The sequence below is a fragment of the Eptesicus fuscus genome, chromosome 19, assembly GCF_027574615.1.
Source record: "Eptesicus fuscus isolate TK198812 chromosome 19, DD_ASM_mEF_20220401, whole genome shotgun sequence".
NCBI lineage: Eukaryota > Metazoa > Chordata > Mammalia > Chiroptera > Vespertilionidae > Eptesicus > Eptesicus fuscus.
This window is the reverse complement of record NC_072491.1, coordinates 14,593,765-14,614,844: the sequence shown is the minus strand read 5'-3', so window position 1 is coordinate 14,614,844 and position 21,080 is coordinate 14,593,765. Positions and strand designations below refer to the sequence as shown.

Here is a 21,080-nt window from a genome sequence, read left to right as displayed (position 1 = left end):
ATATAGTTGTTCATAAGAACCTGGGGGTTGCTGGCGGGACTGAAACCAGCCACGGTTAGTCCTCAGGAAGGAGGGGATTGTTGAACAGTGCTTGAAAGGAAAGCCTGGGGGTGCGGCATGGAGGCTGATAGAAGAAATGAAATGAAATTCACACTCGTGGGCTCCTGCTGAGGGCCAGCCCCAAGCTCAGAGCCAAGGATGCAAAGAAAGGTTCCTGAAACAAATGGTAACGAAGAGCGTGGCGTGGAATTTGATTCCCAGCTCCACTTCATTGTCCCATCAACCTTGTTGGTAAGTGCTACTGTCCTCCTCCTGCCCCCCTTTTTTTCAGAAGAGGAAACTGAGGTTCAGAGACGTTAAGTAACCGGCTTGAGACCCTACAGCTGATGCCAGAGTCAGGCTGCCACGCAGGCCTGCCAGGGTCTAAAGCCTTTGTTTCCACGCGCATTTTGTTTACCCACATCATTGAAGAAAGCTCTTCAGTGAAGCATACGCTTCCTTCCAGGGCCAGGCAAGGAGGAGACATCTGGTGTCATCAGAATACATGAAAGGCTTTTTGTGTGTGGTTTTAAAGCTAATCCACAGCTCAAAGGTCTTCCTCCTCCAGGGTGGAGCAGATCTTTCCCGGTAACTTGCCAGCAGAGGCAAGTAGGTCACATGGAGGTACAGACAGCGAGATGAGTACATTTAATTCAACTTCCTTGGCGTGTTTTCTACCCCTCAGTCCCCTGCAATGGTCCTCCTGCCGGGTGCTCAGCCCTCGGGTCATCCACTCTAGATTCACCGTTTCTCCTCTAACCCCCGGGAGCCACAGCCAGGCTCGGTTCCCCATAGCTACTGTTTCAGGGCTGCAGCCAGGTGGCCTCTACTCCAGGCAGGGTTCAGGCCCTCAGCACCTTTCTGGAGCCCCCTCCAACCTGCTCCCACTCCCTCCGAGGCCTTCACCACACTATTGTCCTTGTCCATGGGTTATGCATATACGCATGTAAGTTCTTTGGTTAATCCCTTCCTGTCCCTCTCCCCTTCCCTCTGAGATTCGTCACGCTTCCGTCTCTCTGGGTCTATTTTGTTTGTCAGTTTATTTTGTTCCTTAGATTCCACATACGAGTGAGATCATGCGATACTTGTCTTTCTCTGACTGGCTTATTTCACTTAGCATCATACTCTGCAGGTCCCTCCATGCTGTCTCAAAGGGTAAGAGATCCTTCTTTTTTTACAGCGGCATAGTATTCCATTGTGTAAAATTACCACAGCTTTTTTTATCCACTCATCTACTTGGGATGATTCCAGATCTTAGCTATTGTAAATAGCACTACTATGAACATAGGGGTGCATATATCCTTTCTGATTGGTGTCTCTGGTTTCTTGGAATATATTCCTAGAAGTGGGATCACTGGGTCAAATAGCAGTTCCATTTTTTATGTTTTTAAGAAACTCCATACGCTTTTCCACAGTGGCTGCACCAGTCTGCATTCCCACCAGCAGTGCACGAGGGTTCCCTTTTCTCCACATCCTCACCAGCACTTGTCCTTTGCTGATTTGTTGATAGTAGCCATTCTGGCAGGTATGAGGTGATACCTCGTTATCATTTTAACTTGCATCTCTCTGATCATCAGTGACTTTGAGCATTTTTTCATAAGTCTCTTGGCCATCTGTATGTCCTTTTTAGAGAAGTGTCTATTTAGATCCTTTGCCCATATTTTAATTGGATTGTTTGTCTTCCTTTTGTTAGGCTGTATGAGTTCCTTATATTTTTTGAAAATTAACTCCTTATCAGATGTATCATTGGCAAATATGTTCTCCCATACAGTGGGCTCCCTTTTCATTTTGTTGATGGTTTCTTTTGCTGTGAAGAAGCTCTTTATTTTGATGTAGTCCCATTTGTTTACTTTTTCCTTGGTTTTTCTTGCCCTAGCCCTAGGAAATGTATCGGCAAACATTGCTACGAGAGATGTCTGAGATTTTGCTGCCTGTGGTTTCTTCCAGGATTTTTATGATTTCATGATTTACATTTAAATCTTTTATCAATTTTGAGCTTAAAGCCAAGGTTATAACAAGAGACTGACAGCAATACAGTCATAGTAGAGAACTTCAACACCCACTGACTTCACTGGATAGATCTTTCAGACAAAATATATACAAGGAAACAGTGACCCTAAGTGATATACTAGATGAGATGGACTTGACATTTACAGAACATTTCACCCCAAAGCTTCAGAATATACATTCTTCTCAAGTGCACCTGCGGCATTCTCAAAGATAGACCACATGTTAGGACACAAACTAAGTCTCTACAAGTTCAAGAAGACTGAAATCATACCAAGCATCTTCTTGGATCACAATGGCATGAAACAAGAAGTCAACTACAATAAAAACTTTCAAACACATGGAGGATAAATAGCATGTTATTAAGCAACGAATGGGTTACCAATGAAATCAAAGAAGAAATGAAACACTTCCTGGAGAGTGCAGGATGTTAATAGCTTTTTATTCTTTATTCGGTATCTCTGAATCTGACTCCATTTTGAGACTGAACCTCTTGGGGCTCTCAGTGTCTGTGAGTTAAATGATTTAAATTCATGTTCACTCAACAAGCATCACTGGCAACCAGCTCGCTATGTGCCCAGCAGGAGGGCACTACAGTGGGGCAGGCACTGCCCTTGGAGTCAGGCAGGCCTAGGATCAAGTCCCAGCTCCAACTTTGTAAGCTGTGTGACCCTTCAGAAGTGACTAAGTAATAACACTTCCCTCCCCTCCTTTATTTTGGTCTATAATGTGTCAAGCTCTGCTACGATTACTACCATTTTACACACGAGACCACGGTGCCTCAGAAAGGCCAAGAACTTGCTCAAAACAACCAGCCAGCCAGTGGTGGAGCCAGGACTTCAGCACCCAGACCTGTGTGACTCCAAAGATATCCATCCCCAACTACTGTCTCTGTCACTGCCCCACTACTTAGCAGCACTAAGCCTCAATTTCCTGGGGTATAACATGAGAATTATGATCTCTGCATCAAAGATTGGTGATCCAAGAAAAAGAGAAGGTAAGCCTGGCTCTGAGCCTGGCACACAGTGGGGCTCATGTCACAGCTTCCCACGCCAGCCTGGCACACAGTGGGGCTCATGTCACAGCTTCCCACGCCAGCCTGGCACACAGTGGGGCTCATGTCACAGCTTCCCACGCTCTGAGCCTGGCACACAGTGGGGCTCATGTCACAGCTTCCCACGCCAGGCACAACAAGGGCACTAGGTGGGTGAAAGAAAATAGAGAAAAGGCATACGAACAAGAGAGTATCAGCAAAGATCACCTTCGCCAAGTCCACAACCCTGTCCCAGATCCAGTCAGGGTGTAGCAACCCCTAAAGGGTCTAAGGCCAGAGACGAAGGGAACCCAGGAGGCCAAAAAGGTTGAGCTGAGGCGGGAGCCCCAGATTACAGGCTGACGGCTGTTACATAGGGTCTGTTCACTGCATGTTATTCGAGGCCTGACATGTGACAAGGATGAAAAATAAAGCATCGTATTAACAGGCCCTTCGTGTGTCTCACCTCCTTCAGGAGGACAGGTAATTTGGAGCTTAACCAGCCACTGGGCCCCTGTTGTGCTGAAGAGGAGTGGACAGCGCCAGGGAAAAGCAGGCCATGGGGAACAGCTGGTGCCGTCCTGAGTATTTATTGCATCTCTCTGGGGGGCCAGGCCCCGTTCCAGGCCCCGGAGGCAGAAGGGAAGGACAGAGACTCTGTCCTTGCCATTTGGCAGGATATCTGGGATGCAGGGAAGAGAGATGTCCAAGAGGTATTGCTGGTGAAAAAGAACAAAACAGCCAAAGGGAGGCAGAGGCCGAGTCACGAGCGGTCATATGGCCCTCGTTAAGGAGTCTGGACAGTGTCCTGTGGGCCAGCGCACCTGGGACAGCGGAGGGTCCCTTTGAAGGGCTCAGGCCTGGAGGCAGGGCATCCAGCAAGGAGAGAGCCTTGCCCTTGGGGATCCGCCTACTCCAGAGGTTCCCTTCCCGGTCTGAGTGCATTTTTGAAATGACTGTCTTCCCCGCTGGACTCTCCAAATGGGAAACCACTCTCCGAAGGCTGCAGCTGGAAACGCGGCCGCTTCAGAAAGATGGCTTTGGCCAAAATGCACACCTAGTACGTGCAATTGAGTACTTGGAAAGAAGGGGGTGGGGCTGGAGGAGTAAAACAATAGTACATAAATTAGGATAATCATCTATAACCACAATCTGGATGGAAAGGTTTCCAGTGACCGTTTCAAAAGGACACGGCCAGAATGAGCAGGATTCAGCTTGACAGCCTTCTCGCTCTGCGACTCGCTGTTCGTGCCTCAGTAGCTGGTGGCGTCCGGCATCTCTCCCGCAGCAGCCGCACCGGACAGAGGTGCTGTGGGTTTTCTGCCGGAAGCATACATCAAACTTCAGTTGGGCAGATTGGATTTTGTGTTTCTGGAATGCAGTAATTGGCTCTCAAATCCCCAGTTCCTGTCCTTGCAGCTTTCCCTGGCTAGCTTTAAAAGCAGGTTTAAGCTCCCTTTATTTTATTTTATTTTTTCTGAGAAGTCAAGTTCAAGCTCCCACTTTTGACAAGTTCCTGCAATGTCCTGGAAGCAGGTACCGTTGGCTTTGATTTAAATCATATTACCATCCTTGATGTTTACGAAAGGAGGTGGCTTTTCCGATGGAAGAGTTTGGACAGCATCATCCGTAAAGTCAATAACCTGCTGTGTGGCCTGCCCCCACCCCAAATGCACAGATTCCACTGTGAGATAGTTCTGCTGGGCGTGGTGTAATAGACACAGGGACGTGACGCCTGAGAAAAATCAATGTCCTTTCAGGGGTTTTCCTCTAACTCAGCTTTTTCTTCAAGTTTCCCATCCTAAACATCTAGATCTGACCTCAGGGATTTAATATATATATATATTTCAGAGAGAGAAAGAGAGAGTGAGAGAGTGAGAGATAGAAACATCAATGATGAGAGAATCACTGATCGTTTGCCTCCTGCACACCCCCTACTGGGGATTGAGCTCCGAACCTGAGCTGGGAATTGAACCATGACCTCCTGGTACCTGGGTCAATGCTCAACCACTGAGCCACACCGGCCGGGCAGACCTCAGGGGCTGATAAGAAGGCAGGGAGCCCTGTGGAAAACTTCATGAAGCCAAGGTCATGCAGGGCCTTAGGTGACGCAGTACGGGGACTGGCTCGCGCAGGCCCCACACCACGGACCCACGGCCTTGTCGTTCCTGTCCAGAAAAATCAGTCAACGGGGGGCTCAAACATCCCTGAGGAGAAGGAGGCCACGCTACAAATCTGGTTCCCCACTCTGTGTTCTAACACTGCCCTCTCTCAGAGAGCATGGCCACCTTCCCTCATTTTTAGCGCACATCGGACACCCAGCTCTCTGCTTCTCCTGGTCATCTCAGCCAGTGTTTGCTGAAGGCCATCACACCCCCCAGGCGTTCCCCCAGGCTCTGGGACGCACAGAGGCATAAGTCGCAGTCTCCACCCGGCAGGTATCGTGTCTCGTAAGCCTCTCTGACAGTGGAGCCCCACAGAAGAGGGGGCTTGAAATGTGAAGAGGGGGACGGGGGTGCTGGAGAGCACCTGAACCTTGAACTCTGCCTCACCCCAAGCCTGCCTACCCTTGGCCTTTCTGCTCCCCGAGCCAACAGTCAGTCCCTTTTGCTGCTCACAGTTCTGTTCCGGTGGATGTTGACTTGTTCGTTCCTTGCTGACAAGAGAGTCCAGCTGACACCGGTTTGGCTCAGTGGATAGAGCGTCGGTCTGCGGACTGAAAGGTCCCAAGTTCGATTCCGGTCAAGGGCATGTACCTTGGTTGCGGGCACATCTCCGGTGGGGGGTGTGCAGGAGGCAGCTGGTCGATGTATCTCTCTCATCGATGTTTCTAGCTTTCTATCCCTCTCCCTTTCTCTCTGTGAAAAATCAATAAAATATATTAAAAAAAAAAAAAAAGAGAGAGTCCAGCTGACACAGGGCTAAACCACAGCTGTGCCTGCCATAGCGCTCCTCCACGTTCATAGCCCCTGGACATCGATTCACAAAAGACTCCCCCTCTCCTTTGAGCTTAAGCTGGGACCTGCCCTGGAGTTCAGACGTGTCGGGACAGAGTGGTGGGGTTGGCAGCGTGTTGGCATCGGGGACTGAGGAGCCTCCCCGAAAACAGCTCGCCTTCAGGGAAGGGCGCCAGGCCCAGCAGCCTCACCCAGCAGAGGGAGAGCCAAGCCTCAAGGTCAGAGGGGAGGACAACTCCAAGGAGAACCGGCGTGTGTCCCTCAGATCTGTCCTCTGTCCACCACCTGACCCCATGGAGAGGAGGGGGCCGAAAGCAAAATCTCGGGAAGCGATTTGCCACGAAAGTATCCACGATAGGGTATAAGCAACGCTACGGGGGACCCCCTCTACAATTACAGCACAACACGAAAAGGGAGAGGTCTCCCGACTTTAGAATGTCGCCCGCCCATTCTGGGTACGCCGCTCTCCAGCAGGGCTTTCCACCTCACAGCGCTGACGCTGGGGACGGGTCATTCTTTGTTGGGGAGCGCTGTCCTGAGCATTGCACCCCTGGTCTCTCTACTCACCGATGCCAATAGCAGGCGCCCCCAACTTGTAACAACCCCAAATGTCTCTAGATTCACCAAATGTCCCCTAGGGGGCAAAACCCACCTGGTTAAGAACCACTGCTCTAGAGTATCGGTGGTGGTGGCAATAATTAAGAGTGCAATCACTTCAGTGCCCACTGGAAGTTGGCAAAATAAGTGCTGCAAAAATAAACGTGCCTGGCCGAAACCGGTTTGGCTCGGTGGATAGAGCATCAGTCTGCGGACTGAGGGGTCCCAGGTTCGATTCCGGTCAAGGGCATGTACATTGGCTGTGGGCACATCCCTGGTGGGGGGTGTGCAGGAGGCAGCTGGTCGATGATTCTCTCTCATCGATGTTTCTAGCTCTCTATCCCTCTCCCTTCCTCTCTGTAAAAAATCAATAAAGTATATTTTAAAATAATAATAATTAAAAATAAAAAAATAAACGTGCCTGGACCATAGGCCAGTGCCCGGGATGTGCGGGGGAGGGGCCTCCAAGGGAGGGGACACTTTCTTAAGCAGAAAGAGAAAAAAACAAAATGCAAAAACAGGACCCCGGCGGGTAGAGAACAGCAGCTGGCAGGTCTGACTCAGGAGCCGCACCCGAGGACGCCCTGAGATGCTTTGGGAGACTGCAGAGGGCTCGGGGTCCCGGGAGAACGGGGGTGGCAAGGCACAGTGTTGAAACACGCGCTTTTCTCTTCACGTGAGCACGTCTGCAGCCAGAGAGAGGGAGACCTGAGACCATTTGGATTAACTTTGCAAAATCCCATAACCTTGAACCGTATTCAGTAGCTTGGTTCACAATTACCCACTGCTGTTCTCCTAGTCACAAGTCAATTTACGGAGGGCCACAGGGTAATGAACTCCAGACTCCATTTCTGGGGGCAGAGAACAGGGCGGTGTTACCCGGGCAAGTTTAACCAACAGTCTCTAGGGCAGCAGGGAGATTAGCTTGGGTGAGAGGAGGCACTGAGACAGACAGAAAATCATTCCTGTGCGCAATGGAAGTGGAGTTTGGTGACAACAGGCAAGACCCTTTGGGAGTTTTAAAAGGAACCGGATTAATTTATTCACTACAATTTGGGGGGGAGGGGGGCGCTGATACTGAGGTGCTAGAGTGCAATGAGAATTGGCTTTGCTGTCAGACAGACTGGGGCTCAATCCCCTCAATCTCCTCTACTGGTTATGTGATATTGGGCAAGTTACTTCTGTCTCTTCACCTTATCAAGATGACTACCATCAAAAAGTCAAGAGATAACAAGTGTTGGCCAGGATGTGGAGAAAAGGGAACCCTTGTGCACAGTTTGGGAATGTAAATTGGTGCAGCCACTATGGAAAACAGTATGGAGGTTCCTCAAAAAATTAAAATTAGAACTGCCATATGATCCAGCAATCCTACCTCTGGGTATATATCTGAAGAAAATTGAAATCACTATCTCAAAGAGACATCTGCATCCCCATGTTCACTGCAGCACCATCTGTAATAGCCAAAACATGGAAACAACGTAAATCAATAAAGAAAATGTGACACTGACACACACACACACACACACACACTCACAATGGAATATTATTCAGCCATAAAAAGAAAGAAACCCTATCATTTGCAACAATATAGATTAATTTGGGGGGAATTATGCTAAATGCAATAAGTCAGACAGAGAAATATAAATATTGAATCATCTCACTTATATGTGGAATCTTAAAAACAAAAGCAAAAACTGAACTCGAGGATTAAGCCCTTAGTCTGCTCTTGCAATTATTCAAAAGATTTGCTTTTGTAAAAACAATGAAAATTGTCATCTAGCCTTCTGAAAATAAGTAAATAAAAATTTAAAAACTGGACTCATAGAAACAGAGTAGAATAAAAAAAGAAGAAGAAGAGGAAAAAGAAACAGACTAGAATGGTGGTTGCCAGGGATTGGGGTTGTGGGTGAAGTTGGTCAAACTTTCGGTTATAAGATGAATAAGTTCTGGAGGTCTGTGTGTGTGTGTGTGTGTGTGTGTGTGTGAGTGTGTGTGTGTGTGTGTTTATGGTGAGAACTTTTAAGATCTACTCTCTTAGCAACTTTTGATTATACAATACAGTATGATTTACCACAGTCACCAAGCTTCCTACATTTGGACCACAGCTCTTACAGGTGACATAATGTGGCAGGCAGAATGATGCCTTCTCCCCCAAAAGCCAATCTAGGACCTATGAATATATTAGGTTACATGGCAAAGGGGAATTAAGGTTGTAGATGGATTAAGGTGGCTCATTCCAATTAAGGTTGTTATTTTAAACTGACTTTAAAGTAGATAATCCTAGGTCAGTGATGGGCAACCTTTTGAGCTTGGTGTGTCAAACTTCGCCCAAAAACTGAGCATAACTCGGGTAGTGTGTCACTTTGAGGAAAAAACTAACTCCAAGACTCTAGTCGCAAATGTTTCATCCTCAGGAGCAGCAAATGTTTCATCCTCGGCATGCGGCCGCGTGTCATCAGAAATGGCTACGCGTGTCAGTGCTGACACGCGTGTCATAGGTTCGCCATCACTGTTTATCCAATGTAACCACAGGAGCCCTTAAAGTGGAAGAGGGAGTCAGAGGGGAATCAAAGGGCAAGGTGACTGCTAAAGAGAGGCCCGGAGAGATGCAATGTTGCTGGCTTTGAAGACGGAGAAAGGGGCCACGAACCAGGAACCAGGGGCAGCCTCCCGAAGCTGAACAGGGCAAGGAAATGACTCTGTCCTACAGCGTCCGGAAGGGAGCGCAGCCCCGCGGACACCTTAGCCCCATGAGACTGCATCGGGCTTCTAACCCAAGAACCACAAGATCATAAATTGTGTCGTTTAAGCCACTAAGCTTGTGGTCACTTGTCTGAACAGCAGCAGGAAACTAACACGCCTGGCATGATGGGCGTTTTCCTACCCTGCTTTCAGGGATCACGCAGGGGAATTCAGTTAGTGCCTCGCAGCGCTCTGCAAATGTAGGTATTCCAGTGACACCACCATGACTTCCACGCCTGGGGCCAGTGTGCGTTATTATGGGCAGTATTCCTCATGGCTAGCGGGACAGACTAGAGCAGGGGTGGTGGGGCTGGACCGTTGTTCATGCCAACCTCTTTTTATAAAGAACCGGCCCTGCTGGCGACTCCGGGGCAGCTGTCCTGAGGCCTAATACCCACCTGCTCCAGGCACCCTGCCTCATGACACCTGGGAGGCTGGCCCCAGGTCTGGACCCCCTGCCCTGCGCCCCTCCCCAGATCTAGCCCTCCCATCTCTCCTCTTCCACCCGCACGTGGGGGGCGGCCTGCTACCCGTGCGGCACCTCGGGAACCAGCAAAGCCTTTGGATTAGTGTGTCTGTGTGACCTCCGAGGCAAGAGGTCACAGGGCTGATGGCCAAACCCAGGGGAATAAGGACAATGGGATTTGGTGAGGGAGCCCGTTTGGACCTGAAAGAGAAATAAGAGGTTCCCTTTTACCCCCACTTCCCATCCTCTTTGGATCTCTTGCTGGCTGCCCACCCAGCAGCCCGTCTCTTCCTTCTGACTGACAGACCCCCACCTCCCATGACAGACCCCCACCTCCCATGACAGACCCCCACCTCCCATGACAGACCCCACCTCCCATGACAGACCCCACCTCCCATGACAGACCCCCACCTCCCATGACAGACCCCACCTCCCGTGACAGATCCCACCTCCCGTGACAGACCCCCACCTCCCATGACAGACCCCACCTCCCATGACAGACCCCACCTCCCGTGACAGACCCCTACCTCCCATGACAGACCCCCACCTCCCGTGACAGACCCCACCTCCCGTGACAGACCCCCACCTCCCATGACAGACCCCACCTCCCGTGACAGATCCCACCTCCCGTGACAGACCCCCACCTCCCATGACAGACCCCACCTCCTGTGACAGAGGCTGAAATGCCCTAGGGGACATGAGATAGTCATGGTAGTGCCTTCTCCTTTCCTGGTGATCTGTTCTGGGGTGAGCATGTCCCATGAGCTGTAAATGTCATCTTCCAGGGGCTTCTGGGAAAGAGACAGAGGCGGAAACTGCATTTCCTGCCTAGGAGCGGTGCTGTGTGCGGAGTGAAGGCCTGTCGTCACGTCACGGGGGAGGGGATGGAAGCCTGACCTCCCCGCTGTGGAGTCTGGCTCCTCTGCAGCGACCCTGCCTCCCAGCTGCTTGCCAGGGGACATGACAATTCCTACTGTCCAGCAGCCTTGGGGGGGATTCTGTTACTTGCAGCGGCAAGCTCTCTCAGGGACAAGCATTGGGGAACTAGCGCAGACCTCAGGGGTTCCTGGTCCGTTAGCTCCTCCCGATGGAGACATATGAACTAAGCAGACAACACCATCAGCGAGCCGGTGTCCCTCTCTCAGGACCCCACAGTCCAATGCTATGAAGATGGAAACCACTTCCCACCTGCCCCCACCTCCGGATCCCGGAAGTCATGAAAACAGTGCGTGAGTCCTGCCACTCCATTTCCAACCACAGTTAAGTCTCACTGGAGAGTCTTCGTTTTTAGATGGCAGACTTGTTCTCTTAAAAGCCCAGCTGGGTCCTGGGACACAGCTTTAACCTGATACAAAGTGGGCCCTGCCTCCTGCAGCACAGAGCAATGTCCGTCCGAACAAGGTGCAACCTGGGCCGGGCCACACAGCAGGGGACACAGCCAGAGCTAAGTGTGACCTCACGCAGCAGGGAAGTCACCTCCTGCATGCAGCTACGGGGGGGGGGGGGGGGGGGGGGGGGCCTTGGGCAAGCTGCTTATTCTCACAAATCATTCGTTTCCTGGTCTCTAAAATGTGATCACAGCACCTACTTCATAGGATGGGTGTGAGGACCAAACGAAACAGTCCACGCAGCATGTCTGGCCCCTAGAGAGTGCTAAGAAGTGTTTGTATGTAACCGCGACTGTTAACCAGATTCTCTTTTATTCTGTTTTGGCTATTAGGTCCAAATCCTCCGTAGCGGTGGCCCCTAGATCCTGGGGAAATCAATATACACTAAGACAGATATGATTTAACTCCAGCATGTGGGGAATTTTATTAGTCGGTGGCAGAGTTACCTCAAACCACTCTTGCTACTCCCCAGTCACAGCCTGACCCACCAGGGAACTTTTGCAAAAATTAATGTTCTAAAATGACAACTTCTCCCCACCCAACTCAGCCTCTCCCCTGTCACCCCCACTGCACAACCACTCACATCCCTATGACAAGGGGAGTGGTAGGGAGGGACCCTTAGGGGGAAGCCAGTGGCTGCTGCACCTCTATCTTTGTCCTGAGAATGTCTCTCTTCCTTTTAAATATTCCAAAAGGCCTGAAACCCCAGGGGCAAACCTAAACTCTCCCTCTTTTATCGCAGGGAGGGGAAAACCACCTCTCCTCCCCTGTCCCTACGAAGCTTTGTTTTCAGGGATGCTGTCATTGAGGTTAGAGTCCTAATTAATTATCCAGAAAGGAAAGGAGTAGAAGGGCCATTACAGACATCTTGGATTATGCAGAGTCACCCGCCTTAAAGAAGTTGGGCTGATAAAATCCGAGGATCTGGAAATCCTTGTCTTGGTTCATTTTCAATACCTTTATCTTCATACTAGAGGCCCAGTGCTCAAAATTCATGCACTGGGGTTGGGGGGGGGGGAGAGGAGTCCCTCTTGCAGTCTGGGAGCCCTCAGGGGATGTCCAATGGGGAGCGGGCCTAAGCCTACGGTTGGACATCCTTAGCAGGAGTGGGAGTGGCTCTCGACACCGCAGCTGTGCTTGCCAGCCGTGAGCCTGGCTTCTGGCTGAGCGGCACTCCCCCTGTGGGAGCGCACTGAGCACCAGGGGGCAGCTCCTGCATTGAGCGTCTGCCCCCTGGTGGTCAGTGCATGGTCATTCCGCCATTCAGTCGATTTGCATATTAGCCTTTTATTATATAGGGTAATCATTGCCGATTACACGAAAGAGTTTTCCCAGGAAAGCTTGCTAAACACCAAAGAACTTTTGAGCACCTCACCTTGCACCTCACTCTCTCCCTTATTTTGTCTGATCCGCCTCTGAAGTCCCACTGGTCCCTGTTTCCCACGTTACTCTCCCTGGACCCTGCCAGGAATCCCAGGAAGGAGGCCAGGGCTGGAGGCTGCTGAGGCTGGAAGACCGCCTCCTTACACTGCTGCAGTGTGTGAGGGAGGCCGGCACGCTGCATATAAAATACCTTGGAAGCAGCGTCTGTGCCAGCCTGGCCTGGACTCATGCTCTGCCAAGTGTTTGTTTGAGGTTCGCATCCAAGTCTCAGTTCCAGAGGCCATATCCTCCCCGGGGCCCAGCCCACAAGCCCTGGTGCAGCCAGCCCCGAAGTCCCAGGTTCAGATTCCTGTGCAGTCAGCTCCCCGAGAACCCGTCATGACTAGTACCAACGAGCCACTGGCACCACCATATGCTCTAAACACTGAGCAGTTTAACCCACTTGTTTCCTTGGCCCTGGGGCTCCAGCTGCCTTCCGTTCTCCATCTTGCAATTACATCCCTCGCACTAGCCCACCCTGTCCTAGCTTTGGCCTTATCTCATGGCTATCAATATGCTCCCTCATTTTCCCCAGCTCCCCATTTCTGCAACCCCCTCTCTTACCATTCTCCTCTGAGCCTGCCAGTAATCTCAGAACCTAGCCCAGGCCTGACCTGGGCCATTAGACTCCCGTCATTAGACTCCCCGAAACCCTGGGACCCTCTACCTTCCTCCACCTACCTTCATACCATTTCCACTCACTGCTGAATATTCGTCTCCAGTAATGATCTGCCCACAGCCTCATCATCCAGTAAAACCATCAGTTCCTTCAGGGCAGGAACCCAATGGGAGTTATCGGCCGAGCCTGGAGCCTAGTACAGTGCCTGGCACGTAGTTGGTGCTCAACAGTTTCAATGACTCCGTCATGACTGCCTCAGATCCGTTTGGGAATAAGATGAGGTTTAACTGCACACACTCTGCCATGAACTAGCCGCTTGCCCTTGGGGAAGCCATCTCCACGCACATTGCTCAGCTGTAAAATGAGGAGGTTGAACCAGGACGAGTGACTCTCTGAGGCTCCTGTCCTGCTGTCTGTGACTCCTGAGAGTGAGGACTTCTTTTTCCATCTGATAGAGAACCCCAAAGACTATGGGTCTTTCCCCCTCATAGGATATAACAAGTTTTGTATTTAAGTTAGTAATCTTACCTCAGCTTCCCTTCTTTCCACTGCCTACTTAAAACCACCACAACAAAACAACAGTTCCTCTTATTTTCTTTTTATCTGAGTTATTTATTTTGTTTTTAAATTAAACTTTTTATTTTAAGATCATGTGCAGAGTCACACACACACCTGTAAGAAATAATACCAAGAGATCTGTATGCCCTTTACCAGGTTCCCCAGAACTGTAGTACAAGGTCACATTCAGTGTTGACAGCGGTACACCCCACCCATCTTACTCAGATTTTCCCAGTCTCACTTGTACTCATTTGTGTATTTGTATTTGGTCCTATGCAACTGTATCACATGTGTAGGTTCATGTGTCTACCACTGGTCACAACACAGAGAAGTTCTGCCAGCTCAAGGACCCCTCGTGTTGCCTGTTTTTTGTTAGTTTGCTTTTTAATATATTTTTATTGATTTCAGAGAGGAAGAGAGAGACAGAAACATCAATAATGAGAATCATTGGTCAGCTGCCTCCTGCACGCCCCTCACTGGAGATCGAGCCCACAACCCTGGGTATGTGGCCCTGGCTGGAATTGAACCCAGGACCCTTCAGTCCACAGGCTGACACTCCATCCACTGAGCCAAACCAGTCAGGGCTATCGTGTTGCCTGTTTAATAACCACACCCTCACACTCTCTGGCTTTATCATCCTGCTGGGGCACTCATTAATGAGTTAAACAGGTAGCTGCACCTGCTTACCCTTTGTATGAACATTAAGATTTTAATGTTTTGAGGAATATACTTTGATATATTCCTTTGGCATTAATGAAATTATCCTATTAAGTAGCAGCTCCAGGCTGAGCCCTGATGACAAGGGTAGACCAGATGGTTCCTAATTCTCCACTGGAGACTATATTAATGAAAATCATCACACTCTATGCCAGGAGCCTGGGTGATTTAGAAAGCTGCTTTTCTTCTTTGTGATTAAGTTTTTTCTTCTGTAAAATTAAAACAATAACAGATCCTATTTCAAGGAGTTCGTGAAGAATTCAATTACAGATGCACCTCAAGTTACGATGGGGTTACGTCCTTGTACACCCACTGGAAGTTGAAAATATACTATGTTGGAAATGTGTTTAATACACCTAACCTACTAAACGTCATAACTTAGCCTAGCCTACTTTAAATGTGCTCAGAACACCGACATTAGCCTATATTTGGGCAAAATCATCTAATATAAAGCTTGTTTTGTAATAAAGTGTTAAATCTCTAATGACATTTCTTATGTGTGTCACTTTGGTACCATTATAAAGTAAAAAAAATCATTTAGTCAGACCATCTTAAGTTGAGAATCGTCTGTAGTGAATACACAGAAAGCACTTAGAATAGTATGGTATGTATGCTCTCTCATTTCATACCCACAACAACCCTTATGAGGTCAGTACTCTTATTATTTCAATAAGCAGCTAAGAAAACCAGAATGTTTAAGGAAGTTCAAGTATCTTTCCCAAAGTTTCAATCTAGAATTGTAACTCTGGACGCTGTGATTTCAAGTATCGCTTTGCCCGACTCACTTCATGAGAATATTGGGGAGCTGTACTCAATAAAAACCGGAAACTCAGGTTCCAGAGGAGCCCGGGCTGCTGAGAAGGTGGGGGGTTTTGCACGAAATAGGTGGCTATCAGGAAAACAAATTCTGAGATCCAAATAGCCCACCATCTTACTTCTAGAGTTTGAGAACTATCCCTCGGGACAACAACTTCAACAACAAAAACCCAAAGGAAAGCCTTTGTGAAATGAGTGAAAGAACATTTTGTCTAAATTTGCTTCCCACACAGAGCTGGAAACACATGGGGAAAAGAAGCCGGTACTCACCAGCTCCAAAACTCACTTAGCAAAGGGAAGGCAGCACAGTAGACGAGGCCCCAGAGCCTCCTCCCTCAAAAAGCCAACGTTTGTGATTCACAGTTCTTCCTTAGAAATGGTGATTTCCATCGAGGCACCATGAGAACCTTCCCGGATCATGTCTTAGGCAAGATAAGACTTCAGCCAGTCAACAGCCTAGGACAGTGGTCGGCAAACTCATTAGTCAACAGAGCCAAATATCAACAGTTCAACGATTGAAATTTCCTTTGAGAGCCCAATTTTTTAAACCTAAACTTCTTCTAATGCCACTTCTTCAAAACAGACTCGCCAAGGCCATGGTATTTTGTGGAAGAGCCACACTCAAGGGGCCAAAGAGCTGCGTGTGGCTCGCGAGCCGCAGTTTGCCGACCACGGGCCTAGGAAGTGAAAGCTCATCGTTGGAAAAGGCCGGGAGGAAAGGAACCAGAGGCAGAGCTTGAACCATCCTCACCAGTCCCTCCCATCTCCCCTTCCCTGGAGCTGGGAGCTGGGCCACAGGGATGAGTGCCCACATGCTGGTACAGTGAGAAAAAGGAGTTACTATTGTGGGAATGTTCCTATGGATGGGGGCTAAGATTGTCCCCGTCCTTTCTTGGCAAGACTCGTATGCTTTCGCACTTTCTCAGCAAGGGCTTCCTCCCCCACTCGTATCCCCTTCTTCCCTGCCCAGTTTTTCCCCGTATAGCACTCATTTCTAACATACTGTGTCCTTTCCTTCTTTTTAATTAACCCATCATGCCTTATTTCGGAGGGCGTGGATTTTCGTTTATTTTGTCACTATTATATTCTGCAGTGCCTAGAACAATGAATGCCTGGCACATCACAGGTGCTCCATAAATACTTGAATTAATTTAGAAAAAAAAATTTTTTTTTCATGTGTGTGTGAAATATCCTTTCCAATGAAATGGTAATAATAAATGACAAGCCTTTGTCATGCCCTGATGGCAAAATAAAAAATTAGCAACTCTATATTAGCATGTGCACACATTCACACATTTTTTTTTCCTTTTTAATTTTACACAAATTATTTTTTTAAATTTTGCTGGCCCATGAATTCTAAAAGTCTGGGACTCTAGGTCCTCAGGAAAGGGCTTGGAGTAAGGCAGGCTTGGCTTGAGTCTGGCTCTACCAGCTGTGTGATCTTGGGAAAGTTCCTTTACACCTGTAAGCCTCAGTATCCTCACCTACAAAACAAGAATAGTCATTGAGAGGGTGATTTCTATACAGCAGGGACCTGGTGCGGAGTAAGTTTAGTTCGATGAGTAAGTGACGCTCACCACTGTGGCTCAGCGGTAGCACAGGCAGGCCTCCTCAAGGCCTTGTCCAAGGCCCTCCTGGGGTTTGCCGACAGCTGGGCCAAGCCAGACCAGGGACACCCAAGGCAGTTTCCTGGCACTCACAGGAGCTAATCTCAATTCACTGTTCAACTCCTTTACTATAAATCTGAGTGATTAAATCAAAAGGATTCAAGGCACCACTTCCAAACTGCTGCACTCTATCTGCCTGGAGGTGCTGACTTCTAAGACCCTTATAAGTGAAGGGACTGGTAAATGAACTCCTTCCCCTGGCATAACTAGGAAAGACAGGAATCAGGTCAGGAGCCATGGCCTAGAGGATAGCCTTCAGAAATGATGACACAACAATGCTGAAATTGTAAGCGAGAAAAACAGCCTTTCAGAGCAATTCGATTTGCACACATTTCCAATATTGAATGTTTTGCTTTTCTTCAAGCACAACCTTGCTTTTTGCTAGAGTTCACACTGTTCAAGAGCCATGTTAATAAAGGGAAATGAAGTTGTGGAGACAGGAAGGGTGAAGACAGAGGTGAGGCCTGCTGCTTGCTTAGCCTTGAGAAAAAGAGAGCTGAGTCAGAGCAGAGAGAGAGGAGTCTCTGGACTTGCAACTGTTTGGGGAGGGCAGAGAGATGAGCAAGTGGGGAGGGTCAGGCAGTCTGCCACATTCTGACAACAGGCTCTGCCCCGGAGTTATCCTGGGTAGGGATCAACCTGTACAATCCCTTGCAATGAAGATGGAAGGGGGACATTTCCTCCTTTAAAATTCTTGCCTTAGAGACCCTGACAGTTCTTCCCTGCTGAGGGTATGCTTCCTAGCCTATTTAGAGAGCTTTGTCCCTTAAGGATTTCCCTGGGACATTGCCTTTGGTGAGATCCATGGAGGTTAGAATGGATTTGAGGGAAGGCTAAATAGTCGAAACCCCTGCCCTTGTAGCCCACAGACTAGTATTGAAAGGGGTGAGTTGCTGAGCAGGCGACCCAGAAATCCTCTGCAAAGGTCCAACTGTGGGTGTCGATCCTCCTCCCCTGAGAAAGCAGCACCACGTTGGAGCACAGGACCACACAGTCCCTGGAAGTGGCCACTGCCAGGCAGAGCTGGAAGCAATGCGGGTGATATCTGAGAACGGTGTGAGCACCGAACTTACGAGGGACTAAGAGACCATCTAGACCTTCTGACTAGCTCTGTCCCTAGGCCTCCTGGCATTCTTGGTGCAGTCCAGCATTAGCAAGAGGGTTCCCCCTACAAAGTGACCCTGGGAGAGATCACAAGAGCACCTGAGAAGCTAAGAAGGCACCTCTGTGAAAACATGTGTGGCTTGTGTGGTAGATGGAAATGTCAGCAAGCTCTGAATATTACATCTCATCCTATATAATAAAGAGGTAATATGCAAATTAACTATCATGCCCTCACAAGATGGCTGCCTATGACCAGGCCGGCAGGAGGGTTAGTGAGGGACAACCAAAGGACTGAACCGGAAGTCAGACATCCCCCAAGGGATCCCGGATTGGAGAGGGTGCAGGCTGGGCTGAGGGGACCCCCCTCCTCGTGCACGAATTTCGTGCACCGGGCCTCTAGTAGATATAAAATAGTTCAAATACATAATGGGTAAGAGGCAGCCGGAAATGTCGGGATGCCCTTTCTGATGGAAGGACCAAAGGAAGGCACATGGCATGGCCATTCTGTGGACTCCGGTGGCCTAGGGTTGGACCCAGACCTGTAAGCGTCCTCAGTGGCGCCATTATGGATCAGTCATTCATAAAAATCATCTCAACTGCTGTCTCCCAGAGTGGATTCCTCAGAACCTGAAGTTTACAGAATGATAATTGATGTCCTGTTGTGTGTAAGTTTGGACAATTCTGTGTTAAGGTATATTCACTTCCTGAGGCTACTGTAACAAATGACCACAACCTTGGTGGCCTAAAACTTACAGAACTTTATTCTCTCACAGTTCTGGAAGCCGGAAGCATAAATTCAAGGTGCCAGCAGGGCAGGGCCACATCCCTCTGGTCTTCCTTGCCTCACCTGGCATCTGGTGGAAGCTGGCATTCCTCTGCATTCCTTGGCTTGTGGCCGCATCACTCCTCCACAGCCAGCTTTCCTCTGTGAGCGAGGAAGTGTTGGAACTCACTCTGCCTCTCTTTTAAGGTTACGTGTGATTGCGTTCACAGCCGATCCTGATAATCCAGGACAAACCACTGCTCTCAGGATCCTTAACTTTCATCACGTCTTTTGTCACATGAGATAGTAGTCACCCTTTTTCCATATCCACCAGTTCTGGGGATGAGGACTGTTGACCTGGCTTTGGCGCCACTGTTCAGGTAAACCTTGAGGTTTAGCCTTTAATACGCTAAAGCACATTGTGACTCTCTAAGAGGAGCTCACAGCATGAAGCATTTCCCGAGCTTATCTAACCACAGGTGCTGAGCTATTTACAGGTGCCTTTCTGCTGGGAAGAAGCGGTTTTTGCTTTATCTCAGGTCTTTTCCAGGCCCGAATCTCTCTCTATTTCCAAACACACTCATCCAGGGTGTCCTCTGGCCCTCGTCCGCATCTTGGCAGTTCCTAGGGGTTGGCAGAGGCCCAAGGTCTTGGAAGAGCAGCACCTGTGCCGTGAGGGTCGGGAGGAAGCCCTTCCCAGGTCTTGGCCCCGAGTTTGCTTTGCTGTCAGGCCCGGCAAAGCCTGCCATGGGAAGCTGCAGCCCTGACGCAGTTTGTTCTCACCAAACACACAGATGACTTTCTCCTTTATTCCCAGAACACACTGGCACTTTTTTTTTCTTTCTTTCTTTTTTTTTTTTTTGATATGCTGTAGGAGTTTCCCTGGCAACCAAATTGGAATTGGTGTATTTGTCCTTTCCTGTGAGAAGTCCATCTGATGGAGGAGGTTGGAGGAGAGGGTGCAGGACCCAGTCCCCTTTCAGTGTCCAACGAGTCATGGGTTTCAGGGCTTGAATCCTCCTAAAGTGGTGCTGGGTCCTGGTTGTGTAACTTTCATTTTCAGGATTGTTTATGGCTCAAGGCACCAGTGTTCTCTGCAAGGACAGCCCTTGCCCATTGTGAGAATGGTATCTTTTTTCATAGCCCCTTCCTTCCTTCCATCCCTCCCTCCCTCCCTTCCTTCCTTCCTTCCTTCCTTCCTTCCTTCCTTCCTTTCTTCCTTCCTTCCTTCCTTCCCTCCTTCCCTCCCTCCCTTTCTAGTTTTTGTTGTTGTTGTGTTTTTGCTGTTGTTAATCCTCACCCAAGGAATTTCTCCATTGGTTTTTAGAGAGAGTGGAAGGGAGGGGTAGAGACACAGTGAGAGAAACATTGATATGAGAGAGACACATCGACTGGTTGCCTCCTACAGGCACCCCAACCAGGGCTGGGGATCCAACCTGCAACCAAGGTACGTGCCCTTGACTGGAATCAAATCTGGGACCCTTCAGTCCTCAGGCCAATGCTCCATCCACTGAGCCAAACTGGCTGGGGCATGGGGTATGTTTTTTAAAATACTTTCTCAAGGGCCTTTGGTTGCTAGGGAGGTTGCAGGACTGTGGGGCTGGACCATAACTAGTGTTGCATCCTGCAGGGCCCTTTCCTCACTTCTGCCACCCCTGTTCCTGGTACTTAGATTCAAATTCAACTTGGTCAAGGTTTGAGTTGAGCAATATTTCTCCTAATCCCTTTTTAATACGTTGAAACATGAGATCATTGATACTCAGTGGATCTAAGTATAAGGTTAGAAATGTCTGGCCTTAGTAGATAGTTTGGTCATACATTTCATAACAACTTTGCTTTACCAAGGGCCTCCTGCATGCCAGATGCTTGCCTACATTTGGATCAATGTACCTAAAAATGCAGGGCCAGCCAACTCCTGGGGGGACTGAGGATATACTCTCATGCTTCCATTTGGATAATGGGGGGGTAATTATACATATATTTGTGCTCGTCAATTTAATAGAATTCCACAATTTGATGCCCACATTTGTATTGTTTTGAAGGCTGCACTGGCACCAACTCTTTTAAGTCTTAAATCTGAAGAAAGGAATCTATAAACGAGACCTCTGATGTCTGTGAAGGGGAAAGGACATCATGGAGGTCATTTAAGTAGAGAAAAGGGTGGGAGACTTGAATAATCACCCGG

The 21,080-nt window shown here is 48.9% G+C and overlaps 1 protein-coding gene across 1 annotated transcript in view; it reads right to left on the bottom strand.

Moving 5' to 3' along the window:
- The window catches only part of BAALC (BAALC binder of MAP3K1 and KLF4), a 58,707-nt gene that overhangs the window by 21,050 nt on the left and 16,577 nt on the right, over window positions 1–21,080 (bottom strand). The window lies entirely within an intron of this gene.